The sequence below is a fragment of the Scyliorhinus canicula genome, chromosome 4 (genome assembly GCF_902713615.1).
Source record: "Scyliorhinus canicula chromosome 4, sScyCan1.1, whole genome shotgun sequence".
Classification (NCBI taxonomy): domain Eukaryota; kingdom Metazoa; phylum Chordata; class Chondrichthyes; order Carcharhiniformes; family Scyliorhinidae; genus Scyliorhinus; species Scyliorhinus canicula.
This window is the reverse complement of record NC_052149.1, coordinates 94,529,550-94,552,446: the sequence shown is the minus strand read 5'-3', so window position 1 is coordinate 94,552,446 and position 22,897 is coordinate 94,529,550. Positions and strand designations below refer to the sequence as shown.

Below are 22,897 nucleotides of genomic sequence, written 5' to 3'. Positions count from 1 at the left end.
GGGGGGGGGGGGGGGGGGCGCACAGGGCTCCCTTGTTCAAAAGCACTCGGTTCCTGATTGAGTCCGGCATCAGGAATGAGGGACAACCTCCTACCCATTGTTGACCCTACTCCCCCATGATCCGCTTCCAGCTGTAACTCACCTATACCTGCATGGGCCACTTCTCGATCCAAGGCCTCAGGTAGGAATTGTATTGGCAGCAGCCACTGCCACCCTGTTGGTGCTGATGAGCACAGAAGAGCTGCTAGCCTCTAATTAGCTGGGTAGCTCTCCGAGGGCAGGGATTTGGTTGAGGGTTCTTGATTCCAGGGCTAGGCCTGTTAACTGTCTGATTGGCACAAGGTGTGGCAGGTTGCCCCAAAAAGAGGCAGTGTGGAGGTCCCACCTGCTGGCCAGCCAATGGACAAGACCCCTATCGACTCCACAAGATTCGGCCCATATTACATTGGAGCTGTTACATTGGAGCAGGTCCTGTCACTTTTTTGAGACTTGGTGAGTATCATTGGTTTCCTCAAAGTAATCAACAACAAACTGGAGACTGAGTATTCAAAGTTGTCCTCCTATTAAATGTCATACCTAAAAATATTCGCATGCAGAATCGATGGGCTGAATGGCCTCCTTCCACACTGTCGGGATTCTATGAATTGTATACAGTCCAACAGTGGACTGCTGCCTTCTGAGGACAGGATATACTCAGGGATGGTGATGTAGAATTATTGAACATTGACTGACTGGTTGGCTGTCCGCGATTGGTAGACTGGTGACATTGACATGTTTTAAGTGACTTCCTTAAGTTGATTCTCTGACGACCTGATGTAAGTTTAGGCTGGCAGCCTTATCCTTCAGGACATGCTAAGTTATGAACGCGGCATTTATTTAATCATGTGTTTTCTCAAAAAAGGGGTGAGATGAGGAGAAATTTCTTCTACCAGAGACTGGTGAGCCTATGGAATTCAGTCCCACAGAAAGCAGTTGAGGACAAAACATTGGGTCGTAATTCTCCAGCTGTTTGTTGGCAGCGGGATTCTCTGGTCCTGCCGGCAGCACGACCCCGCCCGTGGGTTTGCCGGCGGAGTGGTGTGGCTTCAATGGGGATTCCCACTGATAGTGGCGGGAGCAGAGAATCCGGCAGCCAGCAAACTTCGTGCCGTCTCCTGCTGCCGAGAAACACTCGGCTGGGATGCCAGAAAATCCAGCCTTGGATTCAAAAAGAAGTTCGATATCGCTCTTGGGGCTAGAGGGATCAAAGCGTGTGGGGTGGAGGGGAAGCAGGAACAGGTTACTGCGTTTGGTGACCAGCCATGATCATAAAGAATGGCAGAGCAGGCTTGAAGGGCTGAATGGCCTGCTCCTGCTCTTAGTTTCTTATTTCTGTGAAAAATGTGCATCATATTTGTCAAACACTTGTGGAGAAAGATAAGACAGTTGAACACCAATACTGTCAGCAGTCTCTCTTCGTTGCTGTTCCTGGGATTTTCCCATTGAAATATCTCATTTTCAATTAACATCGTGACTTTGGGTTTTAAATTTTTTTCATCTATTAAAACCGACAAGCCTAAGAATAGTTTGTTATACAGCTCGGAAGCTGTTTGTACCGTGCTCAATGAACGAAACAATAGTAGTCTTATCAATGGAGAATTTACCTACATTGGTCTTAGTCTTAAGAGAAATCCATTTATCTGCAGAATATGTCAAATTCACAGGGAAGTCAGCTGTTAGTGTATTAAAATCTGTGTCTGACATCAGCAGATAACTAATTCTTTTGACTGGGTGGAGGAGCAGTGTATTTTGGCAAGAAAATGGTGAAATGGAGGACTGGAGAGGATGTGGTTATTAGTGGCAGAGACGTAGGTCAGAAGCAGTTGAGAAGATAGAGGCGGGAACTCGGAGGAACAAGTCATGTCAGCTGCATGGGCAAGGCCAGTTGCATCTTAACAGAGCAGCTGGAACTAATATGCATAAAGGAGTTGACATGTCTGTGCAGAAGTGACGTTTCAGGTAAGCTGGAGAAAGATAATTCAGGTACAGGGCAGGACTGAGCCAATAAACACAGAACTTTTAAATCTTCAATGGTTTCTAAAAGGAGGAAAAAAGACTTAACTTTCGTTAGCAAAACATTAACTTCCCATTTACAGTTGCAAGTGTGCCCACTGCCAAATACTTGTGGTGTATTTTGTGCTGTTCCACTGAAAACAGTTTTTTTCAGGAGGAAAATAAGCTAATTTTAGAAATAAGGGATACAGCAAACAAGGAAGTTAATGTATCATACTCACTTTCTTACAGTCTGACATATAGTCAGATGTACACAGACAAACACATACACACACACGCACACACACATAGTCAAACATGTACCAGCAAACAAACACAAACACACATTGGCCGTGTGCATTCAAGCATGCATGCATAAGCATATACACACTAACACATACATAAATGCACTCCCTCCCCAGCACACACACACACACAGTTTCTGCAAACGAGGAACCAATCATGTAAACAAGCAAGTTAGTGCCCAGTAAGTAGCATTCTATCATGAAGTAATTGTCACCTCAGGGCCTAAACCCAGTACAAACCCACCCAGCCAGACCCGGGCAGCACGGTAGCATTGTGGATAGCACAATCGCTTCACAGCTCCAGGGTCCCAGGTTCGATTTCGGCTTGGGTCACTGTCTGTGTGGAGTCTGCACATCCTCCCCGTGTGTGCGTGGATTTCCTCCGGGTGCTCCGGTTTCCTCCCACAGTCCAAAGATGTGCAGGTTGGGTGGATTGGCCATGATAAATTGCCCTTAGTGTCCAAAATTGCCCTTAGTGTTAGGTGGGGTTACTGAGTTATGGGGATAGGGTGGAGGTGTTGACCTTGGGTAGGGGGTAGGTGCTCTTTCCAAGAGCCGGTGCAGACTCGATGGGCCGAATGGCCTCCTTCTGCACTGTAAATTCTATGTAAGTACAAAAGTTGTCTTGGACTCTTTTAAAAAAACTACTAGATATAACTTAGCAAGATGGACTGCCAGCTTGTGCAGCCAATCCTTTGAGCATTGCAGTGAAAGTCTGCACTAAAAATATCACAAGTTGGAAATGAGGAACGTTTATAAGACAGTACGTTTCACTATTTCTATTTAGTTAATGCCATTCATTCAAATGTTGCTGATCATAGTACTGGGTGTTTACAAAATGTTTCTGCTTTCCAAGGGCTGTTATGGTAGCGATGTCTCTTGTCGATACTTGGCACTGGCATCCATTATCGCTGTATTGACTGAATAGAAAAATTGAATGATATTTTGCAATGACTATAAAAGCTGCGGATGTTGAACCATCAAGCATGAGGAAATACTGTAGCTTTGATGTTACACCAATTAAGCAGCAGGGTGTTATGATGGATGAAGCTAAATTATACGTCAATGATAATGTGCAGTATTGGATTTGACACAGTCGTCGTGAACACTGATGATATGCAGACGAAGAATGAGTTGCTGCCATACTTAAGATCGGCCTTTGAAAAATGAAAATCGCTTATTGTCACGAGTAGGCTTCAATGAAGTTACTGTGAAAAGCCCCTAGTCGCCACATTCCGGCGCCTGTTCGGGGAGGCTGTTATGGGAATTGTGACAGTTTGTAATATGTTGTCTTTTCACCAGTGAACAGTGAAAATGTTTGAAGCCTGTCTGTACATTCCAAGATGTTCCTGTACCGTACATTAGATGGCAGGAAAGATCGATAATTCTGTGGAGCAGCCTTTGAATTTAAATTAACTGTTTTGGGGAACAATACAATTTTCAGAGCGAACTGGTGAAGAAAACACAGCATTTTTCTTGTCTGAAAGGTGAGGTATAATGGAAATAACTTAGCATAAATTCCTGATTCACTGAGCTTTCCAGTCTGTTGACACATGCTTCTGCACTGAATGCAGTTTGCTTTCCTTTTTTTTCATCTCCTTCTGAAAGCATTCTTTATATCCCTTCTCAGACTGTACTTCCTGGCAGCACGATGAGGGGAAAATGCATTGATTTGTCTGATGAAATGTTAAAAACTCAAACCGTTTGAACTGAACAAGATAGCCATTCAGTCGTGAGTCGTGACGGACTGCTGTTTGCTGGTTTGGCCTGGAGCTTTTCGAAGTATGTTTTTGTTTGTATAAATATGAGTTTCATCCTGCTACCATAAGTGGAAAAGATTCTCAAATTGCCACATTCAGAAAAATTGAGAAACTGACTTTGAAAGGAAACATTCAAGTGCATTTGATATGACTCCTGATGGAGCATTTCTGGCCTAGAAACGTGATTGTACCCAGAAACGCTGCGCTTGTCTGTTAACATCGACGTGGGTGGTTTGTAATATTCCTGCTGCCAGCTGAGTATAATGATGCCGGCAAAGCATCATGCATTACGCTTTGGCCACAGCCTTGCAAAGGATGGGCGGGTGGGGTTAGGCATCAAAATTAATGGGCAACCTGGACACTGTTTGAAGCCAGCCAACACCTCTTAAAGAGGAAGTACACTCTGGCTACATACACCAAGCACCAAGTACTTTTGGCAAACAAATGGTTGAAGGAGGCAGCAAGGAGGCCCTGGTGTAAAGAGTAGTGAGTAGGAGGGACACCTCTCCTCACATCCCCAGAGGACAGGAAGCATTCAAGCATCAATTTGTCGACAGTGGGAAGACATTTGCAAACATGCCAATAGCAAGTGCATTGTACCCGTGGCACAGCACCAAGATACTAGAAATTCAATGATATAATGATATTAAGATAAGAAATATTCATATATAAATCTCTGTTCACAACTATACTACCTATAGTCTCATGAATAAGAACACTGACAGGACTCTCGAAACTTCTCCCATTTACTGTCAATCTCCTCCAATCACTACTACAAACTTCACCTCACTTCTCCTCATTCTCACACATTTTTCATTGTTAAGACTCTCATCTCACACACTATTCCATCATGATAACCAGATTCTCTGAACACCTAACACAGCTCTCATTAACAGCCTCATTTCTCGCACACGGTACCAGGTAGCAGGTTGGCATGAAAGGAGGAAAATTCTGCTTGCAAAATCCTTTCCTCCCTCATAGAAAGTGTGCGAGGCACTTATGGGGCTGCGGCGGTTCACAAAACTGGAGGGGATGTTCCGCAAGGTTTCTTCAAACTTAATCTTGTCTACCCTTTTGAAATTTATACCACCCCCTCCCCAACCCCTCCTACACACACACACACACATACATTAAATGATAAGTTGCAGATTCTTTACAACCCACTTCTTTCTCTCTGCTCTCCCTCGACACCATAGAACATAGAACAGTACAGCACAGAACAGGCCCTTCGGCCCTCAATGTTGTGCCGAGCCATGATCACCCTACTCAAACCCACGTATCCACCCTATACCCGTAACCCAACAACCCCCCCCTTAACCTTACTTTTATTAGGACACTACGGGCAATTTAGCATGGCCAATCCACCTAACCCGCACATCTTTGGACTGTGGGAGGAAACCGGAGCACCCGGAGGAAACCCACGCACACAGGGGAAGGACGTGCAGACTCCACACAGACAGTGACCCAGCCGGGAATCGAACCTGGGACCCTGGAGCTGTGAAGCATTTATGCTAACCACCATGCTACCCTGCTGCCCCATGCCCCTCTTTCCACATCCCCCTCTTTCATTTCAGCTGCTGAGTATGTCAGGGAAGAGGAATCTAACCGTCCAGATGGTGCACCAACACTTGATCTGCCTTTTGAAGGCACCAGGTCAGCTATTCCCACCTTGTGGTCTCTAGAGGCCAGGTCACAGGAAGTATCTGCATGTGATGACTCACCAGGCACAACTGCTCAGGGACTAGTGCAAGGGCAATCGAACACCACAAGTGCCATCTCACTGGCTCACATTATAATTCTGCTGCAGGGAATTCTTCAAGGGACCAGGCTCCCAGATGAATCGCACTGCCAGTACCCTTGAGAGTGCCACACAACTGGTCACCCCAGGTGGCTGCAGCTCATGCCAAGAATAAACAATCTGCAGCTGGGTCCTTTCGGCACGGTGCTGTTTGAGGGCATCCTCCAAGGGCTTCTCAATGCAAGCAAAGCAGCCTCTTCCATCTCGCAAGTTGTTACCATTGTAGATGCACTTTGTAGGAGGTCATGGGATGGGAGAGCAGACACACAAGATAGACTTTAAAGGCTGACATCTGAGGGGGTCAGCATTTTGGTTGACGCTGACATACTGTGAGAATATTTGTTTGATAAATATGATTTTTGTTCTGGATTTGGTTATTTATTTCTTTATTTTCAAGCTGAAGTAAGGAGAAGTCCCATTAGCCTAAAGTGAAGGAAGGCAATTGAATGGTGGTTATAAGGAAGGTGAAAAGGCGCAGTTGGTGAATGGGGAACGGAAGAGCTGGCTTAGGTGAAGCTGGTCACAAAGAGCTCTGGTAGGTGGGAGCATGGGTGGCCACTTCTTCTTCTCCTCTTCTCTCCTCCATTTCCTCATAGTCATCAGGAACCTATAGTTAGGTAATGTGTTTAATGTCGTGAAACACCCAAAGCTCTTGGCAGGAGTGTGATCAGAAAAGATCTGACACTGAGCAACAAAAGAATGTCTTTGGACAGATAACCAAAAACCTAATCAAAGACAACTGAGATTTTCCAACCCTTTCATGGTGAGTTTTCCAGCAGTGGAGGAGCGGACTGGATGTTCAGGTCCCACCGAGGTCTCTACTGTTTGGTAGGGCTCGCCAACCCCGCTGTGAAGGAAGACACCGCAGTGGCTTGCCTTAGATGGGAGCAGAACATCCCGCCGGGAGGAAGGAGCAGCAAATCCCACCCAGGGATTTTAGGACGTTTACTAAAGGAGGAGAGAAAGTGATAAAAAAGTGGAGAGGTTTGGGGAGGGAATCTCAGCAGTTGAAGGCACTGCCGCCAATGGTGGAGCCAGATTTGGAGACTGTTCTCAGTAACAGGGCTGGAGGATGTTACAGAGATAGGGAAGGGTGAACCCCTGGAAGGATTTAAACAGTAGTCAAGAATATTAAATTTGATGCATTGGCAGACTAGGAGCAAATATTGGCAGTGAACTCAGGGGCGGCAGTGAACAGGTCGTGACAAGAGTTAAGATGGAGGCAGTGAAGCTTTGGATGAGCTGAAACTTACGGAGAGTGAAAGATGGGAGTCTGACCAGGAGCATCCCAAAGGTGAAACCTATCACATCATCCATGTCTGCAGCCAGACTATTTCTGAGCAGCTTTCTGTGGGGAGAAAACTTCCATTTACCCGAGCAATAAAACACGCCAACCCCCCCCCCCCCCCCCCCCCCCCCCCCGCCCCGGAGTGAGAAACTGACAACTAACATGGAATCAAGATCTCTTCAAATCGTGTTGATGCAGGGTCCTTCTACTCCTGCAAGTGTCACATTGTGCATTGCGGGCCTGAGCACAAAGTGAATGAAGGGCTGCTGCATCTGAAAATGTGCCTCTGGAAGGACTCTGATCCAAATAAATCTTTCTGAGTTGAATTGTTTCAAACATGTGCTTTAGCCACTATTGCATCTATCTTATCCAACATGGCGAGTGGCGCACAACAGGCTGAAAATGTGCACATGTCTCCTGCACCCTGGGAGATGGCAGGGGATTTAAAGGTGGGGGGGGCTTCGGGAATTAAAGAGGTGGAAGCCATAACTGATTGTTGGTCTCACACCCTCTCCAGTGCCTTACAGATCACGGTATGGATTATATTGTTGACCTTCCATTCCTGACCACCAGACGTAGGTGCGGGCCAGCACATTCATCTTGAATACTCCTGGGTGTCTGTTGCGGAGATCCTGCAAGAGAGGACCATGTGTACATTCCAGAGCCATGACACGTGTTCCCCACAGGATAACTAGACTCAATTCTTGGATCTTTGACCTATATGCACTCAAGTCATCTGGCAAAGCGCGGTGTTGGGCCCCATATAAGATGATGTGTTATACATGGGACAAACTGGGGGTCCGTCTGCGTTCAAACCTGAATGTGAGATGCCATGACCAGCAGAGAGTCCATAAAATGTAATGTGGTGACGGCTTTGTCGGCCGAGGCAGGCGTCAATGGCCTGGTGGGGAGAGGGAGGGGGAGGCAGGTCAACGCGTCTGTGTGGGGAATCATCGTCCTTGAACGGTGTTTTAGTACTTGTACATGGCCAGAAGCAGGGCCAAACATTGGATCCGAACAGATGCTGTAGGTGGGATCACCTGGCCCTGTTTGAACAGACCTAACAGAGGCTTGTGTTCTGTGAACAGCATGAATGCATGTCCATTGACATTCTGGTGAAACCTCTTCACCCCAAAAACAATGGCAAAACCATCCTTCTCAATATGCACATAGCTTCTTTCTGAGTCTGTGAGTGTCCTGGTGATGAACGATATGGGGCGCTCCGACCCGTTGTCTATGCGGTGGGCGAGGATGGCTCCAACTCACAAGGAGGCGCATCACATATCAGTATGAGTGGTTTGGCTGGGTTGAAATCGGTCAACAATTTGGATGATGAGGACCACCTTTTTACCTCGGAAAAAGCCACTTGTAGTTGAGCACATTCCCAGAGTTGGACCTTTTCCAACAGTCGAGGAGGGGGCTAAGAGGGCTACAAGTCCCAAGAAAGAACAAAGTTTCATTGGACCCTCGGCAATGGGGGCCTGTGGGATGGCTTGTTTCTTCTCGACGGGATGTAAGTCACGGCAGTCCACATGGTATCCTAAATACGTGACATCTGCTGTGTGGAACAGGCATTTATCCCAGCACAGGTGAACGCTGGCCTCTTCGAAACGCAGTAGGACTTTGATCAGGTTCTGTAGATGTCCGTAATCAGTACATCATTGGGCAAACCCGCAGGATGTTCTCCGTTATTCGCTGGAAGATAGCACATGCCGAGGAGACCTTGCTAATCCAAGTGGAGTTGCTCCAACCAGTCGCGGCCCTGGATTTTGTCGAACGTTTGGCGATCACTGAGACTGCCGCTCCAACATCCAGCTCCAACCATATTGAACGCCCGTTTACCTGAAGCGTGACCTGGATCAATGGCCTGTCGCTAGCCCATATCCGTTGTTCAAGTCTTCTTGGTCAGGGGAGACAGCTCAACAGTTCTCTGGACCACTGTGGCGGCGGCCTGCATCCCTGTGGTAATGGCCTCAATGTCGGAGGCCCGTTTATTCGGGCCTTAGAAGGACTGTACAACATCGCTCAGGTGGCCTCAGTTCAGGACCACCATTGGAGTTCCTGGACTCTTAATCCATCACACGGGAGATGGCTATCTCAACCGCCCGCTGTAAATCTAAGTGAGTTTCCGCTAGGTAAACATTGCGATGCTGTGTCGCGGATTCCACAGACCAAACGGCTTCTCAGGGCTTCATTCAATGGCACTCCGAACTCGCAGGACTCAGCGAGCTTCCATAGGCAGGTCAAAATGTCGGTAGCAGATTCACCATGAGCCGAGGTGGCCATGTGAAGTTGGAACTAGCGAACGATTATCGGAGACTTGGGGTTAAAATGATCCCTCACTAAGGCAACGAAAGACCTAGGCCGGGACTCTGCAAAAGCGCGGTTAAGTGTAAACGGGCCTCTGGGCCCAACGATTCTGAAGCTCCACGCAGCTCCGGCACCGATACACGGCCCTGTACTGCCGTGTATCGGGTTCGTGCATGTGTGCGGCGGTGGCAGCTTCTGCGCCAGGCCCGCACAACATGGCGGAGCCACACAGCGGGCCGGCGTGGAAGGAGGTAGGCCCATCTGGATCGTGCACGCCCAGCGATCGGTAGCCTCCTATTGCGGGCCTGACCGTCGTGGAGGCCCCCCCGGAGTCTGACCCCCCCGCTCCCCCACCAGGATGGTTTCCGCAGCCGTGAGTCCGAGCTCCAGCTGGGTGAAACCATACATGAACCACGCCGGCGGGAACTCGGCTGGTCAACTGCGGAGAATCGCCGCGGGAGCCTCTTTCAACGCCCCCCGACCGGCGCCGCGTCGATCGCGCGCACATGGCTGGCAACGATTCTCCGGTCGTCGGAGAATCGTGCCTGGCGTCAGACCCTATCGCAGGTCTGAGGCCCCATTCTCTGCCGCCTCACCGAGCGCAATTTCGGCGCGGAGGATCGGGGAATCCCGACCCGGGTATCAAGTTCATCTGGGTAGGTCAGATTTTTGATTGTGCTGTAGGTGGGCTCTCCACAAATCATGAGCAGTATTACTATTTGTCATTCATCCCTCATTGGGTCGACAAAGTATTGCACTCGTTCAATGTACTCTCTCCAATCATCAGTACCTGCATCGTATGGCTCTAATTTTCCAATGTGAGGCATCTCTGCCAGCTGAAGAGAGGCCTCCTGAGGCCGATGCAACGTGGTCCATGTACGCAGTACCTGGTGTCAACGGCAGCTCCATTTGATCCTCATCGACAGTGTAGAATCTGCACAGAGTGACCACACATGAAATGAAGGGTAGGATGCCCTATGCCCCCACGCCGGTGTGAAAACCGGCGCCAACGACTCCGGTGTCAACAGCCCCCGAAAGTGAGGAATTCTCCCTTTCTTCGGGGGCTAAGTTGCTGCCGGAGTGGTTCCCGCAGCTCCAGCTGGCACGGAACGGCCTGTGCGAGTCCGCGCATGAGCGGAATGGCCGGCGTATGCGCATGCGCAGGGATTCCCTTCTCCGCGCTGGCCCACAGGCAATATGGCGGAGATCTACAGGGGCAGATTAAAGTAGGCCCCCACGGAAACAGCCCGCCTGCCAATTGGTAGGCCCCGATCATGGGCCAGGCCAACCCCCCGCCCTCCCCTCCAGGACGGCCCCCGCACACTCATTTTCCGGGTTCCGCCGTGTGGGAGGTGAGTAATCCACGCCGGCAGGACGTGGCAAATCAGCAGGCCACTTGGCCCATTGGGGCCTGGGGAATCGCCCGGGGGGGGGGGGGGGGGGGGGGGGGGCGCTGTCAACGGCCCCCAACTGGGTGCCTGGAAAACGGCGCTGGTGAATGTGGAAGCCGGCGGCGGGGTGCGATTCTCGTGCCACGCCGCCCCCCCACCGAGGATTACGGGTCGGAGAAACACAGCCCAAATGACTCATTGCCTCCCTTTTGATTCTTCCTCCTTCTAATAAAACTGATATTTTATGTTATTAAGCGGCAGTTTAGCGTGGTCAATTCACCTAGCTTGCACATTTTTGGGTTGTGGGGGTGAAACACACGCAGACGTGGGGAGAATGTGCAAACTTCACACGGACAGTGACCAGGGCTGGGATCAAACCCGGGTCTTTGGCACTGTGAGGCAGCAGTGCTAACCATAAAACTGGGGCTGGATTCTCCATTTGGAAAACTGGCGCAAAACGGCCACCGATTCGCTGTTTTGCTGGGGTTAGCAGGGAGGCAGCATCGAGCTCTCAGCTGTATGGCCGATATGGTCTGGAGAGATGCCGGGTCCGTGGATGCACATGCGCATGGCGGCGGCCTGCAGCGGCTGTGCCATGCTGCATGGCGGAGTCAGCCCGCGGACCTGGACCGCAAAAATAGTACCACACTTCGGCCACTCGCGCGCTCCAGACCGCCCGCCTACAGTGCCCCCAAACCTGAATGAAGCCCCCCCTGCCGCAGATCGGCCCTCCCCCGACTGTGGCGGCGCCTGACTGCATCCGCAGCCGCCGCGGTGAGTTCACGACGGGTGAGACCACACGAGACCCACGCTATCAGGAATTCGGCCAATCGGGGACGTAGCATCGCGGGGCGGGCCTCAGGCAATGGCCTGAGGCTGTGGATACATGGCGCGGCATACTCCTAGAGTACGGAGCTTTTCAGGGGTCAGCATCCCGAAAGCGGTGCCGCCCCCCGACTTTGACATCATCGTGGATTCTCCACCCCCTTGCCGAGCGCGATTTCAGCGTCAGGGGGTGGAGAATCCAGCCCCTGATCTTTGAGTTATGTCTTTCACAGTATTTATTTGCTGTGCACAAAACTTGATAGGTTGCTTTCTATATGAGTAAACATGGGGAACTAAAGAACGGGTTTAATTCCAAACTGTTCAACACAGAATCATTACTGTCAGGATGTACTGAAAATAGTTTTCAGACGTCACCTCAACCAATCAAATCTGATTAACAAAATCTAACTGAGTTTGAAACGTTGCCTCTTCACACATTTGCAATTTCTTTAAAAACATTTAGTATTAACCAAGGTGCGCAAGCGTACTTAACTTGCTGTTAACATTGATATGGAAGTTGGTAATCATGGTAATGATGAATGGTTTGAGATACATTCCCAATTTAAATGACTGCCTGATTGAAATGTGGAAAGTTTAAGTGGTTGGAACTCCGCTTCCTCTTTTGTTGTGACAGAAAAACTTCCTTAAATTCGGTTTGCTTCTTTTCCTTCATTTTGATCTTCTAATCTAATATCATTTGCATTCCAGGGGTGGGGGTGCTTAGAAGCAATGTGCTTCTAGTGCCCCAGCAATGTCATCGCGGAACAGAAGTCTACAACCTAACAGTCCTTCCAAGTGCAACAGTTGATTTACTTATATGTCTTTCAACTGAGTATACTCACTGCTCTCAATGATGTGTGTTATACATCAGAGAGACTAAACGCAGATTGGGTGCCCACTTTACAGAACACCTCCATTCGATCCATAGCGTGACCTTGAGCTTGACTGCCATTTTAATTCTCCACCTTCCTCTCAGCTTCCTGCAAAGTCTGTTGAAGCTCAATGCAAGCTTGAGGAATAGCAACCCATTTTCCAATTGGGCACTTTACAGCCTTCCCGGGCTCAATGTTGAGTTCAGCAAATTTTCGATCATAACCTCGGCCCCCAATTTGTTTTATTTTGCTTTGCTAGTTTTGGTTTTGGTTTTTTTATTTTTCTCTCATTTTCCTTTCAGACAGTAGCTGTTCATCATTCTGCCACTTCCTCTTTGTATTTTTACTTCGCCTATGACCATTCCCTTTGACTTTGTATCATCAACTCTTTTGTCTTTTAGCCTCTCCTCCCCTCCCCCTTTCAGTTTCCCTTTTTTCTTTGCCCCACCCTCCACCCCCTCCGCCACCCCAATCGATCACTTGCTTAAAAGCTATTATCCGTCTAACATTTCCCGTTTGGATTGAAGGTCATTGACCTAAAAGTTTAGGTCTGTTTCTCTCTCAGCAATTTTTATTTCTGGTACAACACTTAGTGGGATAAGACCAGGCATGATTTGCTAGCAAAGAGCAAATTGATCTCCAGGGTAATTATTGGAATCAAATCTTGATCCACTGTTACGATCCTGTTATTGACTGTCAATGTTTGAAGAGAAAATCCAAACACCCACAATATTGCGCATTTTTTAACAAAACAAACTTTATTGTGTACATAAAGGAGAATTAAACAAAGCAAGCAGTAATGAGTTAACACTATAGCTTATAAAGACTTGTGCTCTGAACTCAGTTCGATTTTTTATTTCACCGCCCCCCCCAAGGGTTCCGTTATCTTATAAAATCTTGAAGATTCATTCATTTTACCTGGGACCAACTCAATAGGTATGTCACAGCCTTTCAGAATTTATTTTAATTCCAGCTACCCTCCGAGGTAAAATTGTATTCCGTTAGATTTTTGGATACGTAATCCTCTGGCTTTTCCTGTACTGACCTCATAATTGTAGATGTGTGGTAGTCACCGCTGATGTATATATTAGATGATTTGTGCTAAGGCCCTGTACTACAGATATGGGGGTAGTTCCCTGCTGGTTCTGCCCAGTAGGCGTAGTGTAAGATGTGTGCTCCCCAAAACACCCCCACAACGCTGCCTGGCCCCGGAGCGCCCCTTTGAAAGGCCTGCGGCAAGAAGGGACACTTCGCTGCGGTATGCCACGCACGCTCCGTCGCCGCTATCGTTCTGACCCCCCCCCCCCCACGTACGGCCAGTGGCCGCTGCCATCGTCCCCTCCTCGGACCAAGCATGGCCAGTGGGCGCCGCCATCTTCCCCTCCTCAGACCACGTGCGGCCCGTGTGCGCCGCCATCTTGTTTGACCCCCACCACGTGCAGCCCGTGAGCACCGCCATCTTGTCCTCCCCAGGATCATCAAGCGCCGCCATCTTGTCTCCCCACAGCACGTGCGGCCCATGGGCGCCGCCATTGTACCAGGACCCATGCACCCCGGGCACCCCATCGTCTGCCACCATCGACGACCAGCCGCGTCTCGCCTCGGTCACGCCTGACCAGTGTCGCCCTCACAATCTAGCAACCGCCTCTACAAACGTGAAAATCGATGGGCACGTGATCTCCTGCCTGCTGGACTCCGGGAGAACTGAGAGCTTCATCCATCTCGATACGGTAAGGCGCTGCACCCTCACGGTACACCCCCGCCAATCAGAGAATCTCCTTGGCCTCCGGTCCCACTCCGTCGCGACCCGGGGGGTACTGCATAGCCACTCTCACTTTCCAGGGTGTGGAGTTTAGCGGCTTCCGCCTCTACGTCCTCCCCAACCTCTGTGCTGCACTACTCGGCCTGGACTTCCAGTGCAACCTCCAAAGCCTATAATTGAAATTCGGCGGGCCCCTACCACCCCTTACTGTGTGCGGCCTCGTGACCCTAAAGGTCGATCCACCTTCCCTATTTGCAAACTTAACCCCAGATCGCCACCAGGAGCAGACAGTACAGAGCCCAGGACAGGACCTTCATCAGGTCCGAAGTCCAGCGGCTGCTTCGGGAAGGCATCATTGAGGCCAGCAACAGCCCCTGGAGAGCCCAAGTGGCAGTGGTGATAAATGGGGAGAAAGACAGAATGGTCGTGGACTACAGCCAGATCATCAATAGGTACACGCAGCTCGACGTGAACCCACTCCCACGCATATCTGATATGGTCAATCAGATTGCACAGTACCGGGTCTTCTCAACTGTGGACCTAAAATCCACCTACCACCAGCTCCCCATCCGTAAGGCGGATGGCCCATACACTGCCTTCGAGGCGGATGGCCGCCTCTACCACTTTCTTAGGGTTCCCTTCGGCGTCACCAATGGGGTCTCGGTTTTCCAATGGGAAATGGACTGAATGGTCGACCGATACGGGCTGCGGGCCACTTTCCCATACCTAGACAATGTCACCATCTGTGCCCAAAATCAGCAGGACAATGACGCCAACCTTGCCAAATTTCTCCACACCGCCACTCTCCTCAACCTAACTTATAACAAGGAGAAGTGCGTGTTCAGCACAAACTGCTTAGCCATCCTCGGCTATGTGGTCCAGAACGGATCCCGACTGCATGTACTCCCTCATGAACTCCCCCTTCCCCACTGCCCCAAGGCCCTCAAACATTGCCTGGGGATCTTTTCTTACTACGCCCAGTGGGTCCCAACTTATGCGGACAATGCCCACACACTCATCCAATCCACTCTTTTTCCCCTAACGGCCGAGGCTCACCAGGCCTTCAACCGTATTAAGGCTGACATCGCCAAGGCCGTGATGCACGCAGTCAACGAGACGTTACTATTTCAAGTCGAGAGCGATGCATCAGACGTCGCTCTAGCCGCCACCCTCAACCAGGCAGGCAGGCCCGTGGCATTCTTTTCACGAACCCTTCATGCCTCTGAAATTCGGCACTCCTCCGTCGAAAAAGAGGCCCAAGCCATCGTTGAAGCTGTGCGGCATTGGAGGCATTACCTAGCCGGCAGGAGATTCACTCTCCTCACTGACCAACGGTCGGTAGCCTTCATGTTTAACAGCAAGATCAAAAACAATAAAATTTTGAGGTGGAGGATCAAGCTCTCCACCTACAACTATGAGACTTTGTATCGCCCTGGTAAGCTTAACGAGCCCCCCGATGCCCTATCCCAAGGTACATGTGCCAGCGCACAGGTGGACCGAGTCCGGACTCTGCACGACAACCTTTGTCACCCGGGAGTCACATGTTTGTACCACTTCATCAAGGCCTGCAATCTGCCCTAGTCCGTCGAGGAAGTCAGGACATTCACCAGAAACTGCCAGGTCTGCCCGGAGTGCAAACCGCACTTCTACCGGCCAGGCCGCGCGTGCCCGGTGAAGGCCTCCCGCCTCAGCGTGGATTTCAAAGGGCCCCTCCCCTCCACTGACCGTAACATGTACATCCTCAGTGTGGTCGATGAGTACTCCAGATTCCCCTTCGCCATCCCATGCCCCGACATGACGTCTGCCACCATCATCAAAGCCCTCAACACCATCTTGCTCTGTTCAGCTTCCCTGCCTACGTCTACAGCGACAGGGGATCCTCATTCATGAGCAATGAGCTGCGTCAGTTCCTGCTCAACAAGGGTATCGCCTCGAGCAGGACGACAAGCTATAACCCCCGGGGAAACGGGCAGGTGGAGAGGGAGAATGGGATGGTCTGGAGGGCCATCCAGCTGGCCCTATGGTCCAGAAATCTCCTGGCCTCCCGCTGGCAAGAGGTCCTCCCCAATGCACTGTACTCCATTCGGTCGCTCCTATGCACTGCGACTAATGACACACCCCATGAATGTATCTTTGCCTTCCCCAGGAAGTCCACCTCCGGGGTGTCGCTCCCGACTTGGCTTGCAGCTCCAGGACCTGTCCTCCTCCGTAAGCACGTACGACTCCACAAGGTGGACCCGTTGGTTGAAAGGGTGCAGGTACTCCACGCCAACCCACAGTACGCCTACATAGTGTACCCCGACGGCCGCCAAGATACTGTCTCCCTCAGGGACCTGGCACCAGCAGGTTTCACACACAGACACTCCTCCAGCCCGGCGCCACCCTCCCCTCCCCCGGCGCACCCAGCCGCAGCACCCGCCCCAGGACAATCCGTCCTCCCCCTGCCCCCGCCCGAGGATGACGAGGATTTCGGCATGCTCCCGGAGTTACCGAGGACCAGACCGACACCGGAATCGCTGCCAGAACTGCGGCGCTCCCAACGGCAGATCAAGGCTTCGGACCGACTGAACATGTAACTTGATCGGGACTCTTAAAACATCATCCTTCTGTATAATTCTCCTCCACCCTGCTGGACTCAATTTTATTTTCTTTCTCAGTATTTTAAAACTTGTATATAGTTCTCCACCACCCCCGTCAGACTCAATTTTAACAGGGGGTGAATGTGGTAGTCACCACTGATGTATATATATTAGGTGATTTGTGGTAAAGCCCTGTACTACAGGTACGGGGGTAGTTCCCTGCCTGCTGGCTCGGCCCAGTAGGCAGAGTATAAATATGTGTGCTCCCCGTACAGGAGCCATTTCACCAGCTGCTGTAGGAGGCCACACACCTTAGTGTAATAAAGTCTTGATTGCATTCAACTCTCGTCTTTCTGTAAGTGATCGTGCATCAGGATGCTTCAGCTCCCTGTGGTGCAGTGGTAGCGTTCCTACCCCTGGAACAGAAGCTCTGGGTTCGAGTCAAATGCCAGGGCTTGTTGGCCAGGGAAGGAGCCTTCAACGCAGTTCAATGGAATAATAGTCAACTCGGGAACCCTTCTATCACTTCCACCCCATGATTCCCCAAAGGGTATCAAATGCTAAAAAAAGTACCTTGTTCGTATTTGCGGACAACTGCCTTCCCCCAGCTTCCCACATTAACTCTGCTGACTGCTTTCTGTCACAAGGCACTGTGAACACCACTGTAGATTTGTCCCACTAGTTGTAAGTTGGAGAAAATCTTCCTGCTGCTTTTCCCTCATGAAATCCAAACTGAGATGGAGCCCCACTTGTGTGGTGAATGAAAAAGTAAATAATTTGTCTGAACTGACTATCATTTGCTGCTGGCTTTCTCAATCTGGCGAGATGCAATATACACCAAAGCAAAATGCAACTGTCTTTGTCTGAACTACCGGCTTCGATCAGCAAACACATACAGATAAATCAAATGAAAGAACCTTCTAACCAAGGCTCTGCCCTGAATCACTATGGCAACTTGACATGCTGTTTTTCCTACCAAAGTAGAGAACTTCACATTATTCCACATTTTATTCCATCTGCCATGTTCTTGATCATTAACCAAGTTTGTCCAAATGCTCTTGAAGTCACTTTGCATCTTCCTCACAATATACTTTCCTACCTAGCTTTCTGCTGGGAGAAATTATAACAGTCACTAAGATGGATTTTATCAATTCTCTTTGAATAAATTCCACATTTTGTGTTATTCATTCAGATTATTTCTATACAAGTAGCATAACAGAAAGAATTGAGGTCCTCAGTTTAAACTCAAATAGAAAAGCAACCATTCATATTCTCTCAGGGCTTGATGTTTAATGTGCTCGTACTCAGCATTGGAGTCAGAATGCGCAGCTACCTCTGCTACAACTTCTCCACAGCAATTTGCTATTAGTGGTAATTTTATTTATTTCAGTGTTTGCCGGAATCGTTTATGATTGTTTGACACTTTTATTTGCTCCCAACCAGGCTTTGAGAATGAATAATAATTCTTGATACAGAAACAAAAAATGAAGGGAAAGCTCAGTGAGACAGGTCACATCCGTGGAGAAGACAAACATTAACAGATGGTGTTTAGATACTTGCTCAAACCTTCCTCATTCTGAGGGAAGGGGCAATAGGTAAAAGGTTAACACATTTCTGTACAGAAGTTGTCTGGCTTGTGACAGGTGATCAATTGACTTAATAATTTTAAGCATTGAGAATGAATTGACAAGAGATATTAATTTTGATGACATTGATTTATTTGTTGGCATGGAAGGTAGAATAGGTTGTTCCTTTGGATTGACTTTTTTCCCTATTGTTCATTCTCTCGGAGCCTGCGGAGGCCCACTGACAGATATTTCCTTGGGACTCAGCCAGCTCCGACAGTAGTGGTGCTATTAAGTCACTCTTGGTGATGGACAATGAAGTTCCCCTTCAGAATGGGTGCTGGCCAACACTGTAAATGCCATAATCCATGGAACCCTGGAGCTCCTGGCCCCACTTTTCTGCATTCTCGTGGGAGATTGACAGCTCTATGGCCCTTTACAGGCCCAAGATCAGCTCCAACATATTGGTGGTGCCACAGAACAAACAATCGCTTAACATCTCAGAATGGAATGGGCCAAATAAATAATGTTCAGCTAGCTTGCAAACGCGCATCAGGAACTCCAAAACCGATTCCCCTGGGATTCGTCTGGCCGTATTGAACTGGTACCTCTGCATAATTACCAACAGCTTAGGGTCGTAATGACTCGTGACAAGTTGCACGAGCGCGCAAAATATCCTGGAGTTTGGGGCAGGCAGGTAGATGAGGCTCTTGATTACACTGAATGTTGGGGGCCCGCAGGTGGTCAGGAATATTACCTTCTATTGGTGGTCTAGAACAATACCGTGGGCGGGATTCTCTCACCCCACGCCAGGCCAGAGAATCGCCGGGCTGGGGGCAAACTGCGCGACACCGCCCTGACGCCGGTCCGCCGATTCTCCAGAGAGCGGTGAATCGGTGCCATTGGCGCCAGCATGGCACCAGTCGGGGGCAGCTATACGTGGCAACCCCCCCGGCGATTCTCCGTCCGGGCTGGGCCAAGTGGCCACCAATAAAGACTTAGTCCCGCCGGCGCCGTTCACATCTGGTCTTACCTGGCGGGACCTCGGCGTGCATGCATCCGAGGGCAGCCTATTGGGAGGGGGAGGGGGGTCCGTCCCTGGGGGGCGGGCCTCCGCTGTGGCCTGGCCCGCAATCGCGGGCTGGCCTCTCAGGCTGGGGGTCTCTTTTGCTCTGCACCGGCCCCTGTAGCCCTACGCCCTGTTGCATCGGAGAAGGGAGCCACTGCGCATGCGCGCATTGGCGCCGGGCGCACTGCACATGCGCAGACCCGTGGCGCCCATTTGAGGCTGGTATCGGCAGCTGGTTGCTTCAGTGCTGTGCTGGCCCCCTGTAGGGGTCAGAATCGCTGCTCCTGAGGGTGTGTTGACACCGATGAGAAACGCAACAGCATTTACGATGGCGTCAACACTTAGCCTGAAGATCAGAGAATTCCACCCCATTTGACTGGAAAAAATGCTACATCCACTCAGTCTTCATCAAAAGCCTCTAGCCTTCTGAAAAGTGACATTTTCAAACACCCACTGACTTCGTTCCCGGGTTGGCGTCTTCTGTTGTGGTCAGGGAGTCCAGAATCACAGCCGCCATTTTCCTCGTTGCTAAAATTAAAGCTCAGGAGGCCCAAGAGGAAGTTAAAGAGTATTTAATAAACCAACACAAAATAAAATTGCAATGTGACTTACAGTCCAAAGGCTCCGACCAGAACTACCATCATGGCAGCCCCAGAACAGGCCAGTTTTTATCAGGGAGATTTACAAAACCCAGCTGGGCGGGCCTCCACCCACTAACAGAGGAGCTCGTATCCCATGAGTCCCAACTGGAGATCAGTGATCACTCACATTCCTACCAAGTTTGGTGTCGTCAGCAAACTTGTAAATATTACATTTGATTTCCTCATTCAAATCATTGATGTGTATTGTCAATAGCTGTATCTCAAGCACTGACCCCTGTGGTACTGCACTCGTCTCTACCTGCCATTTCAAAAAAGACCCATTTATTCCTACTCTGCTTCCTGTCTGCTAACCAATTCCCAATCCATGCCAATACATTACCCCATTCTATGTGCTTTGCACATTTACATCTTAAGTGAGACTTTATCGAACGTTTTCTGAAAATCCAAATACACCACATCCAATGGCTCACCCTTATCTATACTGCTAGCTATGTCCTCAAAAAGGTCAAGTAGGTTTGTCAAACATGATTTTCCTTTCATAAATCCATGTTGACTTTGTCTAATCTGTTGCTATTTTCTAAGAGTTCCCATTTTCCCTCCTACTGATACCTAGCAAGAAAAAACATACAGGCTATGATTCTTCTCTGGAAGAGAGAAGTACAATAGTTGACTTAATAGAGGTGTTTAATATTGTAAAAGGGTTTTGATAGGGTAAATGTAGAGACTCTACTTGGAGTCCAAAACTGGAAGTCATGATCATCATTAATGAATGCAATAAACTTTTCAGGAGAAATGTCTTTACCAGAGAATGGTTAGAATGTAGAATTGGCATCAGTCTTTAAGGGAATGTTAGGCAGCTGCATGAGGGAGAAAAGAATAGATAATATGCATAAGCACTGGTGTGGTATTATCATACATGAAGGTATTGTAAGGGTTAATCAAATGTATATAGACAACCACTAGAGGGAACAATCCTAGAAGTATGTAAGGGATGACGCTGAGCCTTGTAGGTCAGAAGGTTGGAATAGGTGGCAGGAGCAGGGGCTGAGCTCAGAGCATTGAAGGTAGTGAGGCAAGAGTAGTAAATTAGTTGGTTAGTTAGTTTAATGTAGTTTATGTGTGTTTAATCAACTGTTTAGTTCTTAGGGATAAGTGTTGAATCCAATTGTAGTGTTAAATAAATAGTTTTGTTAGTTTACAAGACTCGTTCCCTGATCAACACTACATATCAAAGCCATCTGATTAGAGCAAGGCAGAGAACAACACAACTGGTATGTACCAGTTGGGTCAAAAGACCTGTTTCTGTGCTTTTACTTTGCATAATAAGGCTGTACAGTGGTTAAAACCTTTCCTTTCAATAGACCATCTAATATATGGCCTTTGGTCTATCCAATGGCTAAATAAAAAGAAAGACATGCATCTCTGTAGCACTTTCATGACCACAGAAGTAATTTTGAATTGTAGTTACTGTTGTGATGTAGAAAACATGGCAACCAATTGGTACACAGCAAGTTCCCACAGTACTGCCTGTGTTGCTGCCAGAACACCAGGGGGAGCACTTCCTACACATGTGCAGATCATAGAATCTCAGAATCCCTATAGTGCAGTAAAGCCATTTGGCCCATCGGGTCTGCGCTGACCTCCTGAAAGAGCAACCTACCTCGGCTCACACTTCCCACCCTACCCTCACCTAACCTTTTGGACACTAAGGGCAATTTAGCATGGCAAATCCACCTAACCTGCACATCTTTGGACTGTGGGAGGAAACCGGAGCACCCGGAGGAAGCACACGCGGACACTGGAAGAACGTGAAAACTCCAGACAGTCACCCAAGGATGCAGTCAGTGACATAATTGTTAATGTATCCTGACTGGCTGGATTAGAAAACTGATTCCATAATTCTCTAACAATAAAATAAATAAATAAATGTGGCAGCATTGGGTGAAATGAGTAGCAGCGAAGCCATATTTAAAAATAAATAATGAAGTAAGCTATTTAAAAATCAATAATGAACAAATCCAGACCTGTCTTGGAGCTGGAACTGGCAAGGACGATTCTCAAATCCGTTTTAGTCTTTCAATTTATAATCTATTAATGAGTTGGTAAAAAAACAATCAATAAGCAACATATGCTGAATAAAATATCCTTTCAGAAAAAAATCATCATGATCCCACAACCCTGGGACTAAGAGTCCCATTATCTACTCACTGAGCTGTGTTGTGCTGTGTGGGAGATCACTGCATACCACTGTTCCTTCTTTGCTGGGGTTTCAGCTATTCAACAGTGGGCAGGGAGCAGCATCGCTGAACTACTACCTGGGATTCAAGTCTTTGTGAGTGACAGGAGGAGAAATATAAATCGAAAGAGGAAAGCGAGCTGACCGGAAAAGACAATGACATCAGCGGTGGTAGGAACTGCTCATGCAGCGGCGGCGGGTGCAGTGCGGGCCGAGTGCCTGTTCCTGGCGCCTGACTACTCGGTGTCAGGTGTACCTGCCTACGGGAAATGATATGATAATGACCAGATAATCTGATGTGAGGTAAAGGGTGCGGACTTAAGTCCCACTCCATGCCTTGAACGCAAAAATCAAAGCTGATATCCCCGTGCATTACCGAGGGAGCAATGCAAAGTGGGAGACGCCACCTTTCTGATGAGGTGTTTAACCAAAAACCTCTCTTCTATGTCAGGTGGACATGAAAGGTCCTATGGCATATTTTCAAAGAAGAGCAGGTGAGTTATT

General features: G+C 48.9%; 1 protein-coding gene across 10 annotated transcripts in view; it reads left to right on the top strand.

Moving 5' to 3' along the window:
- The window catches only part of ptprc (protein tyrosine phosphatase receptor type C), a 452,107-nt gene that overhangs the window by 102,412 nt on the left and 326,798 nt on the right, over positions 1-22,897 (top strand). Inside the window, exon 1 of one of the 10 annotated variants that reach the window (XM_038794832.1) lies at positions 1,963-1,998. The exons of the other annotated variants lie outside the window; for them this stretch is intronic. The gene's annotated coding sequence lies outside the window, so the exon portion shown is untranslated. Of the gene's footprint in view, positions 1-1,962; positions 1,999-22,897 lie in introns of those variants that run through there. 10 annotated transcript variants of the gene reach the window in all.